Source organism: Pinus tabuliformis, chromosome 3_2 (genome assembly GCF_031772625.1).
Source record: "Pinus tabuliformis cultivar Carrire ecotype Pingquan chromosome 3_2, CPIR1, whole genome shotgun sequence".
NCBI lineage: Eukaryota > Viridiplantae > Streptophyta > Pinopsida > Pinales > Pinaceae > Pinus > Pinus tabuliformis.
In genome coordinates, this window is record NC_142302.1 from 548,400,159 (window position 1) to 548,419,799 (window position 19,641).

Consider the following 19,641-nt stretch of genomic DNA (forward strand, 5'->3'; position numbering starts at 1 on the left):
TCATGAAGAGAAGGGATTTTGTACCCCGGGCCAACACTGGCAATAGCATCAACAGTAGGTTGGAAAAATGGATTATTCCTTACAATGCTGAAAGGACTATCACTCCAGAGGAGAAATTTTGTCATCAACTTGTCAGCTTGTTCTTTTTCAGTTCTTTTTAGCATTGAACCAATAGTTGGTTGTGAACCAGGTGTGGTTCGAGGAACAAAATATGATGATGCAGCTACCGGATTGACTGACGCTGCAGTAGAACCAGTGCCACTTGGCCCACTTCCTTCAGCTGACCTTTTTAGTTGCCTTTTGAGTTCTTCTTTGGCCTCTCTAGTGTGCTCTAATTCTCCCAATGCTCTCATGGCTTTTTGGATAATTTCAGCATTTGTATTTAGACAGGGCCCCACATCATGTCCAGGGATTTGTGCAAGGTGGAACTTCAACCTGTACACCCCCCCGAATATTTCCTTTCCACACAACTTGCAATACAAGTTTTGTCTATCATTCGGAGTTTTAGGGTCACCATATTCCCAGAAAGGATCCAATTTCCTTGGCATGTTTGTTTTTGAATTTGCAAACCTATGGAAAAATAAGGATTAGGAAATAGGAATTTAGGATTACAAAATACAAATTACAATTTAGCATTTACAAAATTACAAGTTAATTATTTCCAAAATCCCAATTTCTAAACCCAAGTTACCCAACCAAATGCCAAAAAACAATGAAAATTCAAAAAAAATAAACAATGTTTAAAAAAAATGAGAAAATAAAAATAAAAAATTGGTTCTCATAGTCATAACAAATTACCCATCCCAAATCAATGAAAATTTTCCAAAAATTCTTTAAAAACAATGAAAAACAAAGTTTTTATAGAAGCAAAACAAAAAAAAATTAATCTACATACCTTTTTTATGGACAAATTGGTGATCTTGTCTTGGATTTCTCCTAAAACCACTTGGATTCGCTCCCAAATTCGACGGAAACCCTCCAGCTCCTCTCCCTCACCTCTTCTCCTCCTCCTCCGTGCGCAAACAGCAAAATGACATAAAAAAAATCGATTTTCGCATATTAAAAGCCCGCTGCCCCGTGCCCTCGCGATTTTTTCAAAAAATCGCGATTTTTTCTGAAAAAATCGCTATAAAAAAAAATTGGCGATTTTTTGGTGTAAAAATCGCGATAAAATCGGGTGGGCGAAAAAATCGCGATTTTCCGATCGCGATTTTAACAACACTTGACCTAAAAAGTCTCAAATAGATTTCTCGACCACACCAAATCAAGAAAATACTCAAGGATGCTATAAACTAGGGTTTTAAACCAGCAAATTGCAGCAAAACATTAATTTATAAAAAGAACAATTTTAGCTATGAAAATAGTGATTAAATTATGAGAAGTGAAAGCTAAATTAGCAAGTAAACTAAGGACAAAATTATAACAAATTCTGACGGTTAATAAGGCACAAAACAGCAAATAAAACCTTGACATCAACCATAGAAAATGGTTGAAAATGCATGAAAAACATCAATTTTGCTTCTCTAATGCACTTCTACACAATGCCTAACCCTAGTAAATACATCAAAAAATTGTTAAATGCCATAAATATAAGATTTTGTTGTAATTTAACCCTAAAATAAAAAGAATTATTTTTATATTTTAAGAGAATGCCACAAAAGAGATGAACTAGTGTCTTCTCAATCTAGGGCATATGGAGTATAGGATACAAACAATTCTAGGGTTTCATTGAAGTGATACTAATTACTAAATACAAATAAACTAGCAGAAATAAACTAACTTACCCTAGGGTTTGAGATTTAGGTTCTCAATTTTCTGAATGATTAAGGGAAAGAAAAACCTATCTTTATTCCTTAAATACTTGGAGGAAGGGTTTAGCTCAACAAGGGACAATGAAGCAAATACCAAATAAACTAACTTAGCACACAAACATTAATCCCATAGAATATAATACCAAGATAAAGCAAATAATATAATACCAAGATAAAGCAAATAAACTAACTTACTTCACCATGCAACATCCAAGATCCACCATAAGCATCCATGAAAAGAGATCACATCACATCACAAATCCACCAAACAGAAGTCATTCAATTAGCCTCCACGACGCACAAGAGAGAAGTATCACTATTCAAGAAAAGTTATGATCCAAGTGTGAGAATCCACCAAGAGACAAATTGACTTCCCTATATATATGAGAGCAACCAAGTCGATTTAGCTTTAATTTGTTCTAACAACCCCTAAAAACAAGTTATTCATGATACAAGGTGGGATGGTGTTGAAAATAGTAGTGGGAAAGGTCTTCTTGACTTGTGCCTTAATCAAGAAAGACCACAAACAGTGTTCCTTTAGCATCCACGAGTTCCTAGGAAATAGGTGACAGTTTGACTCATGCGCAGAGTTGGAGAGGCAGTTAAGTCTATCTCTAGTGTGAGTTCAAGTTTGGAAGTGGATGAGTTAGAGAGCTTTAGTTTCCAATTGAGGTAGGGCAAGTTGAAGAGTCAATTCGCCTCATTTAACAAGTTGAACTCAAACTCGTGTTCCAAATTTACACTTGCAAGATTTAGCATGATCGAAAAGGTTAAAAGGAGGACGAAGGCACCTTTGTATCATAATTGTTTGAGCACGAGTTTGTGTGAGGAGAGCATGTTGTGGATAGAGCATATCAAGGAGGAGCACATACACAGGATTTGATAGAGAGAATTCTTGCTTATGTGTGCTAGGAATTAGGAGAAATTCCTAGGAAATAGGAGCCACTATTGCACTAGGAAATAGGAGATTTCCAGCGCAAGGAAATAGGGGCTGGACAACGCAAGGATTTAGGAGCTAGGTAGGGGTTTCTTGTGGGGAGTTTCAGCTAAGTATTAGAAGAGAGAGCAACCTTGTTCCCTAGTGAAATAGATTGCCTGGTAAAGAATCCTATTTTCTCAATTTTGTTAATAAATTCTACAACTAGCAGAGGGTTTTCCGAGTTGGGTTCCCTAGAAAAGTATTGTGTTGGATTGTGTGTGAATGTGTTTCGTTATCTCTGTGTATTCCTTTTATTTCCGCAGTTGGTGCAACGAAGTTAGATTCAGATTTGTTCGTTCAAGCAATTGTAGGATTTCAAGGAAATTCTACATGTTATCAAAGCAGAGATCAGTATAAAGACCAGCGCCAAGATCAGTTTGTGGCTAGCGCAGATCTATCAAGAAGGCTAGCGCTAGATTGTGAAGGAGAGTTCTCTAGGTAAGCAGGATGGCGTTCTAAGGATTGAGATCAGACAACTGTTTAGAGGGAGCCTCTAACTTCGTCTCTTGGAAAGAGAGGATCATGATAGTATTGGAGGATCATTGGGAGGGGAGTTTGTCAGAACGTTATACCACCACCACAAGATCCCCAACAGTTGACCTAACATACTATGAATGATATCAAGGCCAGAAGGATTATTCTATAAGGGTTTAAAGATCATATAGTCCCTCATATCCATGATAAGAAGACAGCGTTTGAGATGTTCAAAATTATTTTAGATCCATATCAGAGTACCATTGATGCCAGGAAGCTTGCTCTTAAGGAGAAGCTAAGGAGTATTCAGATAAGACAAAGAAAGCCCATCGTCACATATCTTACGAAGTTCACTCAGTTTCAAGATGAGCTAGGTGGTGTGGGTGTCATTGTACCTAAGCACAACCTTGTGAGTTTTGCTTTACTGGGACTTCACAAGTCTTGGTATGGGTTCCAGGATGCTGTCAATTATAGAGAGAATTTTCCCAGTTGGGAAAGGTTATGGACTGACTGCATTCAAGAGGAGATCTAGAGAGGAACCCAAGATGGTAGATCAACAAAGACCAAGGACGAGGAGAATTTTTCTCTTGCAAGCAAGGCCAAGGGCAAGAAAGGCAAAGGGAAGGCCAAGTCTAGTCAGAAGGGCGAGCAGAAGAAGAAGGATCTAAGTAAGATCAAGTGCTTCAATTGAAATGAGTTTGGGCACTATGCTACTAAGTGTTCAAATCGGAATAAGAGGTCCAGTAAGAATCATGTGGTTGCATCAGTTGAGGTAGATGGCTTTGCTTCTCAGTTTAAAAAAGATTTCTCATTGATAGCTCGTATGGCAAGCTCAATAGGGAGCAACATGTGGTATATTAATTATGGAGCCTCCTTCCACATACCGGGAACATGGAGTATTTCAGCCAGCTGAAAGAGAAGGACATGCACTTTCAGATCGAGCTAGGAGATAATGGCAAGTATGCATCTAGGGGAGTTGCTACTATCAACTTTGAGAGGGAGTCTGGGATCCCTCTCCATCTCAGAGATGTCCTCTATGTTCCAGGACTTAAGAAGAATCTTGTTTCAATAACTACCCTTGAGGACAAGGGATATGATGTCATCTTTAGCAGAGGTAAGGTGTACCTCAGGCACTTAGCTTCTGGATCAATGAAGTAGATAGGTGTGAGGGTGAAGAACCTTTACAAGTTGTAGGTTGAGACATGTGCAGTCTTGAGCAGCAAGGTGGGTGGTGAGCAGAGTAGAGATGTTGGAGAACTTTGTCACAGACGCATAGGACACTTGCATCATGGGGCGTTGAAGATTCTTTAGCAGATAACCACAGGATTACCAACATGCAGCTTTGATCAGCATGATGTGTGCAAGGGGTGCACACTTGGCAAGTATGCCAAGACTTCTTTTCAAGGCCAAGATAGCAAAGCCAAAGGGATTTTGGAGTTGGTGCATTCAGATGTATGTGGGCCCTTCTCTTCTCCATCTCTTATGAGACACAAGTATTATGTTACTTTCATTGATGATTATTCTCGAAAAACTTGGATATTTTTTATGAAGAAGAAAGATGAGGTCTTAACCAAGTTCATGGAGTTTAAGGCCTTGGTAGAAAACCAGACCAAGAAGAAGATCAAGGCAGTGAGGAGTGACAATGGTGGAGAATATGTCTCCAATGCCTTCAAGGAGTTGTGTGCGAAGGAGGGCATTAGGAGAGAGTTGATAGCACCCCATAACCCTCAACAGAATGGGGTGGCTGAGAGGAAGAACCACAGTATTGTTGGAGCGGCCAAGGCCATGTTGCATGATCAGGGACTGCCTATGTTCTTGTGGGCAGAGGCATGCAACATTGCAGTATTTCTGCAAAACAGGAGTCCACACAGGGTTCTTGGACGAGTTACACCAGAGGAGGCTTTCACAGGTAAGAAGCCTGATGTTTCACACTTTCATATCTTTGGAACAAAAGTGTATGGAAATTTGTCCAAAGATAGCAGGAAGAAGTTGGAGTCCACATCAAAAAAAGGTATTTTTGTGGGATACAGTGAGACAACTCAGGCATATAAGGTGTATCTACCAGGACTCAAGAAGACGATTCTCAGGTGGGATGTGAGGTTTGAGAAGTCTAGAGATCTGAGGGAGTCCTTAGAGCGAGAGAGAGATGGAGGAGCCTCAGCCAGGATCACAGATTGAGTCTTAGCCAGGTGGCAAGAGGCCTGCACAACAAGAAGCAGAGCAAGGTGATGAGGAGAAGAGACCAGGACAAGAGCAAACAGTTGCTTAGTTAGAGACTCCTAGCACAAGGAGGAAGAAAGCCAAGTGGGTCAAGAAGTTGATTCAGGAGGCCCAGGAGCAGGTTGAAGCTCCTAGCACCATGTTCAGGCAAAGCAAGCAGCCACAAAGGTACACAGGATATATGGCACTAATGACAGAGGTGGTGGACACTGAGCCTTCTAGTTATAAGGAGGCAGCTTCTCAGCAGGTTTGGCAGGATGCCATGGTGGACGAATATTCCTCCATCGTGAAGAACGATGTCTGGGAGATTGTGCCACGACATGAGGCAAAATCAATAGTTGGCTCACAATGGGTGTACAAGGTAAAGCATGAAGCAGATGGGAGTGTGGAGAAGTACAAGGCCAGGTTTGTGGCCAAGGGCTTCTCACATATTGAGGGCATAAACTATGATGAGACCTTTGCCCCAGTAGCACGGTATTCATCCATCAAGACTATTTTGGCGCTTGCAACATAGATGGGGTGGAAGATCCACAAGATGGGCATGAAGACAGCATTCCTCAATGGAGTGGTTGAGGAGGAGATTTATATGGAGGGGTTTGAGCAGTTTAGCAAAGACACACATGTGTGCAAGCTGAAGAGAGGTCTTTATGGGCTCAAGCAAGCTCCGAGACCATGGTACACTCGTATTAACAGCCTCCTTCGAGGATTGGGCTTCACTAAGAGTGAGGCAGATGCCAACCTATACTACATCATGGTTGGAGGGCTTCCGCTCATTCTAGTGCTCTATGTTGACCACCTTATATTGACTATAGCAAATAGACAGCTTGATCTAGGATTGAAAGGAGGACCTTGCAAGGGAGTTCGAGATGAAGGATGTGGGGCTTCTGCACTATTTCCCTGGCTTGGAGATTTTGTAGGATGATGGTGAGATCTTCATGGCGCTAGGGAGGTACACTACAGAGATTCTCTAGAGATTTCATATGCAGGATTGCAAGCCCATGGCCACACCTCTAGTCACAAACTGGAAGAAGGTGGATGCTACAATATACAGGCAGCTCACCAGGTTGTTGTTGAATCAGTTCATGTCACATGATGGAACTGGCCAAAGATCACTGGGTTGTTGCGAAACATGTTTTGAGGTATCTCAGAGGCACATCGAATTATGGATTGTGGTATAGATAGGATAATGGAGTGAGGTTTGAGGGCTTCACATATGCAGATTGGGCAAGGTGCTCCACAGATTGGAAGAGTACTTAGGGTGACGTCTTCATTCAACAATTGTTTCCTGGTACAGTAGGAAGAAGTATCAGTTGCACTCAGTTCAACAGAGGCCGAGTACAAGGTTGCTAGTTTGGCAGCATGTGAGGCTATTTGGATGAGGAAGTTGCTTGTGGGACTTTTCAAACAGAGGATGGAGCCTACTATGATACATTGTGATAATCAAAGTTGCATCAAGCTCTCTGAGAACCTAGTGTTTCATGATCGCTCAAACCATATCCATATCAGGTATCATCATCTCAGAGATTGTGTATAGAAAGTGATCGTGAAGCTACCATACATTTCCACAGAGGCGCAGATAGTAGAGAACTTGATCAAGGCATTGCCAAGAAGCCGTTTTGTTCATTTCAGAGATAAGTTGGGAGTTGTATAGAACCCTTTCCTCGCTAAGAGGAAGTGTTGAAAATAGTAGCGAGAAAGGTCTTCTTGACTTGTGCCTTAGTCAAGAAAGAACACAAACAATATTCCTTTAGCATGCACAAGTTCCTAGGAAATAGGACGAGTTCATGGTGACAGTTTGACTCATGCACAGAGCTAGAGAGGCAATTAAGTCGATCTCCAAGTGCGAGTTCAAGTTTGGAAGTGGATGAGTTAGAAAGCTTTAGTTTCCAATTGAGGTAGGACGAGTTGAAGAGTCAGTTCAACTCAATTAACACTTGCCAAATTTAGCATGATCGAAAAGGTTAAAAGGAGGACGAAGGTACATTTGTATCATAATTGTTCCCGCATGAATTTGTTTGAGGAGAGCTTGTTGTGGATAGAGTGTATCAAGGAGGAGCCTATACGCAGGATTTGATAAAGAGAATTCTTGTTGAAGTGCGCTAGGAATTAGGAGAAATTCATAGGAAATAGGAGCCATTATTGCGCTAGGAAATAGGAGATTTCTAGCGCAAGGAAATAGGGGTTGGACAGCGCAAGGATTTAGGAGTTGGGTCGAGGTTTCTTGCAGGGAGTTTCAACTAAGTATTAGTAGAGAGAACAATCTTGTTCTCTAGTGAAACAGATTGCCTTGTAAAGAATTATATTTCCTCAATTTTGCAATAAATTCTACAGCTAGCAAAGGGTTTTCCCAGTTGGGTTCCCTAGGAAATTATTGTGTTGGATTGTGTGTGAATGTGTTTCTTTATCTCTGCATATTCCTTTTATTTCCGTTGCTTATTCATTGTAGAGAAATCTCGTGTCTTGGTGCAACAAAGTTGATTTTAGATTTGTTCATTCAAGCAGTGGCAGGATTTCAAGGAAATTTTATAGTAAGTCATCAAGCCAACACCCAAGATAGCCAAAATAATGTAATAACATAAAAAGAAGCCTCAATTAACCCACACGTGTGAGTAGAAAATCCTCTGATGGTGACATTATTTCCCAAAAGGCATGCATCTTCATAAAAAGGTGCAAGGGATGACCCCAAAGAGTTTGTCTCCTCCCAAAAGTCATGTTTCTTCCTCAAAATGGTGCCTAATCACCAAAGAAAACCCTCTTAAGCCCAATTTTATCCTCAAGAAATCCCACGCCATCATCAAATGCATCATAAGGGTGACATCATCATGCTAGGGCATGACATCATCATAGAAAAATGTGCATAATCCCCTCCAAAGGGGTCCCAAGTGATCACCATTATCAACCATCATCAAGAAAAAAGCAACATCCAACAAGAAGGTATTGTTAACCACCACCAATGGGTGATACCCATAGGAGGAATTTTTCTCCTAGATTGTCTTCAGCCAGTAGCCAACAGCCACTTGCAGCCACCAAATAGCTCAATGATCCACCATCTCCACCACCTGAGCCAGCCATTATGTGCCCTCGCATATCTGTTATGATCGTATGCTTGAAGGTGGGCCTTCCAACCCTGAAGGTATGGGTTTCATTATGTAATTGGGTATTTTTGCTAACTTATCATGGACACATTTAGACATGGATTAGTGGGGGGATTCGGCGAAAAGAATGGGTTTGCTCTGTACTCTTGTCCCCTTGCCCAACTTGGTGGTTAACCTTGTATCCTAGTCCTGTGGGATATCTTTTATTGGCTATTAGCTTTAGGAGTGGCACTACATGGAAAATCTTGATTTTGGTTGCATGGTCCCGCTTCCCAACACCACATACATCACTCCCCTCTGCTCATTATAGCCCATTTTCACATATCTCCCATCTAAGTCCACATTTGTCCATTGGGTCCACAAGGAGTTAGCCTCCCCCTCCCCTTGTCCACATTTGGATCGGGCCTAGAACGACGCCCATGATTGTCCCATCCCCTAGTGGATGATGAACTGCCCAACCTTAAGGGGGTATCCACTGCTATATCATTCATCATGCTCTTATTCTCTAGAGCCCTGCGCAGCTATAAAAAATAAAAAACAATAAAAGGCAAAAGGCATATGAAGAAAGGTGGAAAAACAAAGGTCGGGGTAACTCATGTACCACGATTGCTCTTTCCCACATCTATACACCCATATGTGAGCTTCCCTCATTATAGCTACCCTTGTACCATGGCATGTGGCTTGGAGCCTTCCCTTGCTACCCGACTCCTTTCCATCATTATTTCATTATTCATATGACACCTACCATTTGACAGATGTACCATGGACTTGTCACTCCAGTAAAGGTTGAAAGTTGAAACCACCGAATAGGGTCCTTGATTAACCTCCTTCTTGGGCCTGGAGACACCTGTACATTCTAAATCCTACTATGGAAGGGCATGACATTATGAAGTGCCCACTTGGTTCCATGATTTGTAAGCTTATTTGCTCAATTGCACTAATGAATTGTTGTATTAGAAGGTGACGAGACGCATTGGATCTTATATAGGATTGCAAGTGGGTCTTCATCTTGGGGTTTGGCCTCCCTATACGAGATCCAAGCCCTCCAGAGGGTCTTAATGGCACTTGTAGGGTGAGCGTTGAGAGCCATGGACCTCCACTACAGCAGAACGCAGATAGCCATGCCATGGGATCCTTTAGCACCATTTCTTGTTTGCTCTTGTCACAGTATTTGATGATGATGATGCACCTGGACCACCTTGCCCAGCTGGCTACACACATGCACCACACACTTAGCAGTTGATCCAAGGTCCCAAATGGGGTTTGGTCTCGCCTAGGGAGACAAGGGAGGGCTTGCATCATCATTCTATCCCTTACAGATGGAGCACAGGCTGCTTGATTCAATTGAAGACACATGAGGACATTCTTTATGCCCCCACAGCCACTTGGGGGCACCACAAGTCATTTGCTTGGAGATTAAGGGGCCACCCCCTTCATCACTGTTATTGGAGCCCTTGTATTCATTATGGCACATGAGGGACTTCATTTGGCCTCCCAACGGACCTACCAGCTACTATTACATCATTTCGGCCCTCTTGAGATGTCAATCATTCATATTTTGGAGCTATTTGTTGGGCTTGTCACCAAAGTGATATTATTTTGCACATTATTTTATTTTAGGGGCCTCATTAGGCTAAATTAGGCCATTCACACTCCTTAAAGGATTGTATAAATATGAGAGAGGCACTCTCATTCATTCATCATCGCTTGGATTGGGATTAGCTCTCGTTGAAGAGAATTTTGCACTTTTTCTTGGTTTGTCTATTAGAGATCTCTTGATGCATTTCGATATCTTTGGAGCTGAAAATTTCGTTCTCTGGGAGTCGTCTTCTTGACCTTGGATTTGGATATATCTCTTGTTATCTTGTAAGCAAATTTTGTTAAGGAAATTTTGCTTATGAAATAATGTCTAATGTGTGGAAATTATGCAACCAACTCTTGTTCCTTCATGCCCTAATTATTGAATATCATTGTAAAAGAATGTCAAAATGAAAATTTGTCCATGTTACTTATTGATAATAAGTAGATGAATGTTCCTAGTACGATAGAATTTGTTTTCTCTCCATTAAAGTCCATAAATTTTGGGTGGGTAAATGCTAGAGTGATTGTTAGGGCATCATTTTCTAGCCTCCTTGAACATGATTTCGGCCAAATTTCGAAGCACATAGACTCCATGGCCCAAGGACAAGGCACTAATCTGAGCCAATTTGGTGATCAAAACTTTTTCCTTCTCTTTTCTCCCTTTTCTAAAAAATTTGGCCTTAAACATAGACGGCCTGCTAGGGCTTGGTGCGAATTGCAATAGGGAGGAGATCTTGCAAAACCACTTGGACAGCCTTCTGTGTTGATGTTTCCTCTAGCTCTCCTCCAAATTTGAGACAATTCCAACGATCAGATTGTGAGAAAACTCAAACCCTAGCCGGCATCCTGAAAATCATTTTGAACGTCTTAGTAAAGGGCCTTCTTAAATATCTTTGCACATAAAACTCAAAGGAAGTTAACCATTCTTGTGACCTTCTTTTATCCTCACTTAACCTAGACACCTTCTTGAGGATTATACTAAACCCTATGTCAAGTTTGATCTTCCCAAGACTCCTTTGTGGTTCCACATATTCACTACTCCTTATCTCACAAGGCCATTAAGGAATCTTGTTATTTAGAGAGCCTTAGGTATAGGGCATTTCTTTATAAGAGAATATCTCTACGCCCTAGGTCTAATTCTCCTTCTAAAACTTTCTTGGAGAGCCCCTTACCTTGCCCTACAAGCAAGCAAGTTATTATTTGAGCCTCCCCATTGAATGGGTTTTGGAAATCACCCTACACCTCATCATTAACTTATCCCTTCTTGTGATTTCCTTTATACCGAGACTCCTCCCATCGATGAAAGTCCGTAAAGAGCAGGGGACATTGACTGAGGTGACAGTGGGTCCTTGTCCCGTTGTTGCCACTTGGTCTAGTAGTAGTCCCTTTGGAACCCCTCCTAGGACCCCGCTAAAATGAGCGATAACAAGTACAATCCCAGCTTGGGGGTGTATTGTCAACTCTTGGGAACACTTGATCTTCAAGCAACATCCAAGCTTAGATCATCAACATCCAAGTTCCTGAGGCTGAGGAGAAGTCTCGTCAACTGTAACAAGTCAAACTCAAGGTCAATGCTCCTCAAAAAGTGTCCAACAACCTCTATCCTCTATCAGCGTGGTCTACCTCATCATCAAAGTGGTTGGACATCATCTCTGAAGTGTTAGAGAAGCATCATGTGTTAAATTATGGTATGTCCTATGCTTAGTGCATTTTGCTTCAATTTCTTCTTATTAGCCACTGTTTAGCAGTCACATTAACATAAAGTAAAATGTTGATAGAACATTAATAGATCGACAGAAAACAAGCCAAGACAAGAGACACTAGATGTGGCGGCTAACCAGGGACAAACCCCAATGTGGGGAAACCCTTTGATCAATTCTTCTATAATCTTCAATAGTTCAGCAGAGAGAGAAATAGTACAAATGTACAGTTCTGTAATTTTATGACAGCAGTAATAAAATCCTAACCAGCACTTTCAAAGTTGGTCAAATAGTCCGCAAATGACCTCAAATCAACCTTGGACAACTCGGCGTTCAACAGCAATGAAAGTCAACCCAAAACAGTGTAAAAGAGATGGTCAAAAGTGGTCAACGCATATGCAGCCTTGCAGTCAACCCTAACCAGTCAACGTTGGTCAATTCGGTGGTCAAATCAAGTCAACGAATTGTTGTTCAGATCTACGGCTTGCTTGATGGAAGCTCCTCACCCTAGGCCGAAGTCAAAACAACCTCTTCGTTGGTCAACGCAGTCAATTTTAGCTTGTTGCTCCAAGGTCAACCACGGTCAACGCTGAATAGACCTGCGTCCTCCTTCTATCTGCGTCTTCCTTCCTTGTTGCATCCTTCTTCTCCCACGTGAGAGATGTTGCTCCGTGTATACCCAATCAAGGAGAGAGAGAGAAGAATGTAAGATGAGATGAGATGAGTGAATAATGCCTCAACCTAACTTGTATTTATATGAAACATTGAGGATGTGTGCCACACATTTAGCTGCTGGCCGACCTTGACAATTTGTCAAGTAAATACAAATAAATTCATATCTCCATAAATACTTGCCGGAATCAGATGATAGTTAGATCAATCTTATACCTCTCGACGAGAGGAATCCAAGAAAAATATCAACTGCCATAAATAAGATGATCCACATGGAGTTTGGCCCTAGTTGCCAATTTTAACACTCCCTCTCAACTAAGGAGAACTCCATTTGCTAATCCATCTGATCGTCGGTACTATCTTTGCCATCAAATGCACTGCTTAGCTCTACTCTGCTCTGCTGAACTATGAAGAAGAAGAAATGATCAAGGATGTATCATACCATCCTCCACTGACCCGAAGTCAGTCCCAGAGAGTGTGTTATACCACTCTTACTGATCCCAGATCAGTGCCACAAGAGAGCGTCTCAAACCATTGATACTGATCCCAGATCAGTTACATTGATCCAAGATCAATGGAGGTCATCCTAGCATAGGGAGTACGGTAGATACAACGATGCGTCCATCGATAGTACTACTATGGTCCCTAACCCCATTTCCCTACTCATTGGCTAGATGAGAGGTACTTCCCATGAGTCCCAGACTGCATGGGTAGGATGCCTCGACAGGAGAACCACTCATCCTGTCCATAAGTCGCCATAGGGTATCACAGGGGAAGGCTGAACCTTTCACCCTGTACACAGCGCACCACTAGGGGAGGGTGAGTCGCCCTATGGTCGCTTGTCGCTCCAAGAAGTACCCCAAGCCCCCCCCGAAGCTCCTAGAGCTCAATGCATGCATCATGCAAGACCCTCATAAGAGGGTCTCTCAACGACTCCAAGTCGTTCTCAGAAAGTCAAGAATTTGACCTTTCCCAGGGGCTTCGTCAGAATGTCGGTGACCTGCTCATCTGTACCGATATGATGGAGCCTTATTGCTCCTCGTTGTACCATATCCCAGATAAAGTGGTACCTGATATCGATATGTTTGGAGCGATCATGAAATACGGGATTCTCTGATAAACGAATCCCACTCTGGTTGTCACACAGGATCACGGTAGTATCCAATGTATATCCAAACAGCTCACTGAAGAGCTTCCGCAACCAGACAGCCTCACAAGAGGCCATACTCGCAGCAATGTACTCTGCCTCAGTGGTGCTCAAAGCCACTGACTTCTGCTTCCTACTCATCCAGGATATCGAGGCAGATCCCAAAGAGAAACAACACTCGGAAGTGCTCTTTCGATCCACCACACTGCCTGCCCAATCAGCATCGATATATCCATGTAGCCTCACATCTCCGACAATGTATCTCAACCCATGAGTGATTGTGCCACGAAGATATCACAATAGATTCTTGGCACCAATCCAATGTGAGTGTTGAGGCTCAACCATATGTTGACTCAACGTATTGACTACAAAACATATATCCGGACAGGAGTTCACCAAGAACATCAATGCTCCTATGAGTTGACAATACTCGATAGCATTTTGCAAAACAGGTCCGGAAGCACTACCGCTTAACTTCTTGGAGTCAAGCTCCATCAAGGTAGTCACGGGCTTGCAGTCCACCATACCGAATCTCTCCAATATCTTCACCACATATTTTCCTTGAGATAGGAAAAACTCCCCTGGTTTCTGCTAGACTTCCAATCCTAGGAAATAGTGCATCAGTCCTAGGTCCTTCATCTCAAACTCGGAATGTCAGAAAGAGGTCGTCAACGTACAACACCAGTATGAGAGGCTTATCATCTTCAACCTTAAAGTAAAGGTTTGGGTCGGCTTCACTCCTAGTGAATCCCAGCTTCATCAAGTAGCTATCGATCCTCTCATACCAAGCTCAGGGTGCTTGCTTCAGCCCATAGAGGGCTTTCTTCAACCTGCACGTGAGATTCTCAATCATGAATCTCAAATCCTTCGGGTTGTTCCACATAGACTTCCTCTTTGATCGAACCATGCAAGAATGCGGTCTTGACATCCATCTAATGTAGGTTCCATCCTTGCGAAGCAGCAAGGGCTATGATCGAGCGGATGGTGGTGTATCGGGCAACAGGTGCAAATATCTCGTCATAGTCTATACCTTCCTTTTGAGAGAAGCCACGAGCGACAAAACGAGCCTTATACTTTCCAGCACTTCCATCTGCTCTATGCTTTATCTTGTAAAGCCATTTCGAAGTGACAATTGTTTTGTCCTAGGATCTGGGGACCACATCCCAGACATTGTTCTTCATGATTGACTCATATTCCTCAGTGATAGCATCCTTCAATACTTTGATGCTTCACGGCTTTTGTGAATGATGAAGGCTCATTTTGAATGATCGTGCTCATAATGGTCAAGTATCCCTGATACCTGGCCGGCTTCTTACTTTCACGAAAAGTCCCTCTGGGTGCAATGTGTCCTTCGGCATCATCAAGTGTCCCCCTAAGCCATGAAGGCCTCTTCCTAGAAGAGGAAGGCTCTTGCGAAAGGGTATCAATAGGATCCATAGGTTCTTCCACATCGAGCATCATCTCATCTTTCTTTTCCTTCAGTTTCCTAGTGTCAGCTTCTTTAGATTTCCTTAGAATAGGAAGATTGTCAACTTTGCTAAGAGCCATATCTTCGTCAAAGGTGACATCATGGCTAATCTCAGCTTCCCTTTGACCGACTACATAGATTCTATAGCCCTTAGTATTTCCACTATAGCACACGAAGATTCCCTTCTTTCCAGATGCACCCAATTTATTCCTTTTCTCTTTCGTCACATGAAAATATCCAGGGCTTCCTTCCAAAAATTCTAAAATGAGATACATCAGGTTTCTTACCAGTGAACATCTCTTCAGGAGTCTTGGAACCCAATGCTTGATGAGGGCATCGGTTTTGAACATATACAGCGGTATTCGCAGCTTCGGCCCATAGAAACTTCGGAAGCCTTTGATCATGAAGCATAGCACGGACAGCTTCCATAATCGTACGATTATTCCTTTCTGCCACACCATTCTGCTCAGGAGTATATGGTGTTGTGGTCTCCCTCTTAATGCCAACCTCTTTGCAAAAGTCATGGAACTCATTGGATTCATACTCAGTCCCATTATCAATCCTTAAGATCTTGATCTTCTTTTCGGTTTGATTCTCGATCAAGGCTTTGAAGTGATGAAACTAGGAAAACACTTCATCATTCTTTTTCAAGAAGTATATCCAAGTCTTGCGAGAATAATCATCTGTAAAAGTGAAGTAATATAAATATCCTCCCAAAGAGTTCATAAGCATCATACCAGATATGTCGGAGTGAACCAACTGCAATATATCAGAGGTCTTGCTATGGCTTGAGGGGAATGGTCCCCTTTTGAGCTTTCCTTCGGCACATCCCGAACATACACCTTCTTGCTCTACTTTGAACTCGGGCATCCCTGTCACCATTTGTCTCACATCGGGTAGAGCCTTATAATGAAGGTGGGCAAACCTCCAGTGCCATAGTTCAGACTAAAGAGATGTGTTACAAGACATGACACCCAACACACTTCCTCCGACTTGATATAAAGATTCAACCCGAAACCCAAGAGTGAAAGCATCTTTAAAATTCTTTTTCCATACACGTACCTTGCCAGCGATGAAGGCCACCTTGTCGCCTTTGTCTTCCATTGCCGAAATGGACACCAGGTTCTTCTTGAGATTAGGTACATATAGGACTTCTTGCAAATGAATTGTGTTACCCTGATTCAATTGAAGAGTAACATTTCCTACACCCTTTACAGGATAGGTGGAGTTGTCTCCAAGAATAATTTCCAGGTTGGTCTCCTTCTCTATCAGATTAGAGAGAGCTTCTTTGTAACCAGTGAAGTGCCTTGAGGCACCACTATCAATAAGCCAATTTCCCAACGAGTCCGGAGGAGTAGTAGAGAGGGCCAATATCAAATAATATTCATCTTGCTTATTGTTAACAACATTAGATTCATACCTGGAGTTTCTTGCCTTCTTGGAGGGTTGACCACTTCCTTGATTTTAGGCATTCCTCTTTCCTTTGCCATTGAACCTACCATTCCTTTGATTGTGGTTGGAATTGTCTTAGGAGTGATTTTGATCATCGTCATGAGAGATGTGTCCTTTCTATCAGGGCACTCCCTCGCATAGTGGCCGATTTTGTTGCAAATGAAACATCTTCATGTCCTTCCACCTTTCGGTCCAACCTTTCCTTTAGATTTTGACCCCCAATTATTTCTCCTTTTAGCATGAGAGGAGAAAACAATGGAGTTGCCTCTAAATGCAGGCATTTCCTACTCTTCCATCCTTGTCTCTTCTTGAATGCATCTCGCCATCAATTCCTCAAATCCTGGAATTACATTATTGTTGAGAAGAGTGGTTCTAAATACATACCATTCAGATGGGAGTCCTCCAAGAGTTGTGATAGTCAGTTCCCTGTCAGGAATGACTTCCCCAATCGATAGGAGATCATTCTTGATCCCAGTGATCCTTAAGAAGTAGGACTGCATATTCTCGTCTTTGCCCTTCTTAATTTCCTTCAGCTTATTCTTAAGGAACAAAACTTGATTTGCATCACTAACTTTAAACAAGCTTACCAGTCTATCGTAGATTTCCTTGGAGGTGGTCAACTCAGAAACGTAGGCCACCAGGCGCTTGTCGATAGAGTCCCGGATGATCTTCTTTGCTTTTACTTCACCCCTGGTCCACTTGTTCCTTGCAGCAACTGATGCATTTGATGGAGGCTGAATGATTCTGCCTCTCACATGGTCCAACACTTCCTGTTCTTCCAATGTCAAATCGAGAGACATTTTCCATCCGTGATAGTCAGACTTCTCATGGAGCTTGTCTTCGGCGGCGAAGTGTGATGAGGAACCCATGAAGTCTATAGACTTTTCCAACAATCTTCGATGATTGCTCTTGCTCTTGCCCTTGTTTGGGCTTTGTCTTCACCTCAGCTCTGATACCATTTTAAATTATGGTATGTTCTATGCTTAGTGTAGTTTGCTTCAATTTCTTCTTGGTAGCAACTGTTTAGAAGTCACATTAACATAAAGTAAAATGTTGATAGAACATTAATAGATCGACAGAAAACAAGCCAAGACAAGAGACACCAGATGTGGCGGCTAGCCAGGGACAAACCCCAATGTGGGGAAACCCTTTGATCAATTCTTCTATAATCTTCAATAGTTCAGCAGAGAGAGAAATAGTACAAATGTACAGTTCTGTAATTTTATGACAGCAGTAATAAAACCCTAACCAGCGCTTTCAAAGTTGGTCAAACAGTCCACAAATGACCTTAAGTCAACCTTGGTCAACTCGGCCTTCAACAGCAATGAAGGTCAACCCAAAACAGTCCAAAAGAGATGGTCAAAAGTGGTCAACGCATATGCAGCCCTGCGGTCAACCCTAACCAGTCAACACTGGTCAATTTGGTGGTCAAATCAGGTCAACAAATTGTTGTTCAGATCTACGGCTTGCTTGATGGAAGCTCCTCACCCTATGCCGAAGTCAAAACAACCTCTTCGTTGGTCAACACAGTCAATTTTAGCTTGCTACTCCTAGGTCAACCACAGTCAACGCTGAATAGACCTGCGTCCTCCTTCTATCTGCGTCTTCCTTCCTTGTTGCATCCTTCTTCTCCCACGTGAGAGATGTTGCTCCTCTTATACCCAATCAAGGAGAGAGATAGAAGAATGTAAGATGAGATGAGATGAGTGAATAATGCCTCAACCTAACTTGTATTTATATGAAACGTTGAGGATGTGTGCCACACATTTAGCTGTTGGCCGACCTTGACAATTTGTCAAGTAAATACAAATAAATTCATATCTCCATAAATACTTGTCGGAATCGGATGATCGTTAGATCAATCCTACACCTCTCGACAAGAGGAATCCAAGAAAAATATCAGCTGCCATAAATAAGATGACCCACATGGAGTTTGGCCCTAGTTGCCAATTTTAACATCATGTCATCCCCCAAGGGATCCTAGCTGCACCTAGAAGAACAATCTAACACATACTCAAGGAATCAAGTGAGATCAACATCATGGGTATAAGAACCATAAGAGCATCAAGGTGGACCATATTCAATGTCAAAGCCATCAAAGTACTTCACACAAGTATCATCTTCAAATGTCTTACTAGCTTATGATTGTATACAAGTTACCATACTTAGGTATGGGAAGGTTATCATGTGACCCTATTAGGTGCTTCCAACCATAAGGGGAGGAATAGTTCCAGGGCCAACTATTGCAAATGATAAGTGCAAGTGATAGATGATATGGTTTGGCATTTACTTCACAAAAGGTGCCATAGTCTTATATTGGGTTATGTAAAACCATCATCCATGAGTGCCTTTACAGAAGGAGCACTTAGTTGCTAGAGCTATTTTCCCTTGCCTTTGTTTTTCCAAGCCCCCTTATTTTCCTTTTTCTTCATTTGATTTGGCTTGTTTAACAAGCTTCATTGACTGCGCCGAGAGGCGCTCTACAGCCTAGTATGGCAACGATGTTGTAAAACGTAATGTAAGGTAATGTAATATAATTCCCCTTTAATGATTGGCAATTTATCACTACATCGAGGTAAGGATGTTCACTAAGAGTTCCTTTTACTTTGATAGGCATGATATGCATGAATACTCTCAGAGACAAGTGGCTCTATAAGAGGGGGTAGAGCTCAAGCTAAAATTGGCTTTTGATTACTTGACATCCCTCGTCATTCTTTTGCATTTTGATATTTGGCTAATACTTTTTCTTTTTTTACCACTACATCAACTTCGAGTATTTCCAACCCCTTCCTTTCATTAGGACAAGGCCAAGGTGTTAAAATTGGCAACTGGGGCCAAACTCCATGTGGGTCACCTTATTTATGGCTGCTGATATTTTTTCTAGATTCCTCTCGTCGAGAGGTGTAGGATTGATCTAAAGATCATCTGATTCCGACGAGTATTTATGGAGATATGAATTTATTTCTAATTACTTGACAAATTGTCAAGGTCGGCCAGCAGCGAAGTGTGTGGCACACATGCCCAGCGTTTCATATAAATAGA

General features: G+C 42.0%; 1 protein-coding gene across 4 annotated transcripts in view; it reads right to left on the reverse strand.

Moving 5' to 3' along the window:
• The window catches only part of LOC149181676 (uncharacterized), a 385,322-nt gene that overhangs the window by 354,508 nt on the left and 11,173 nt on the right, over positions 1-19,641 (reverse strand). The window lies entirely within an intron of this gene.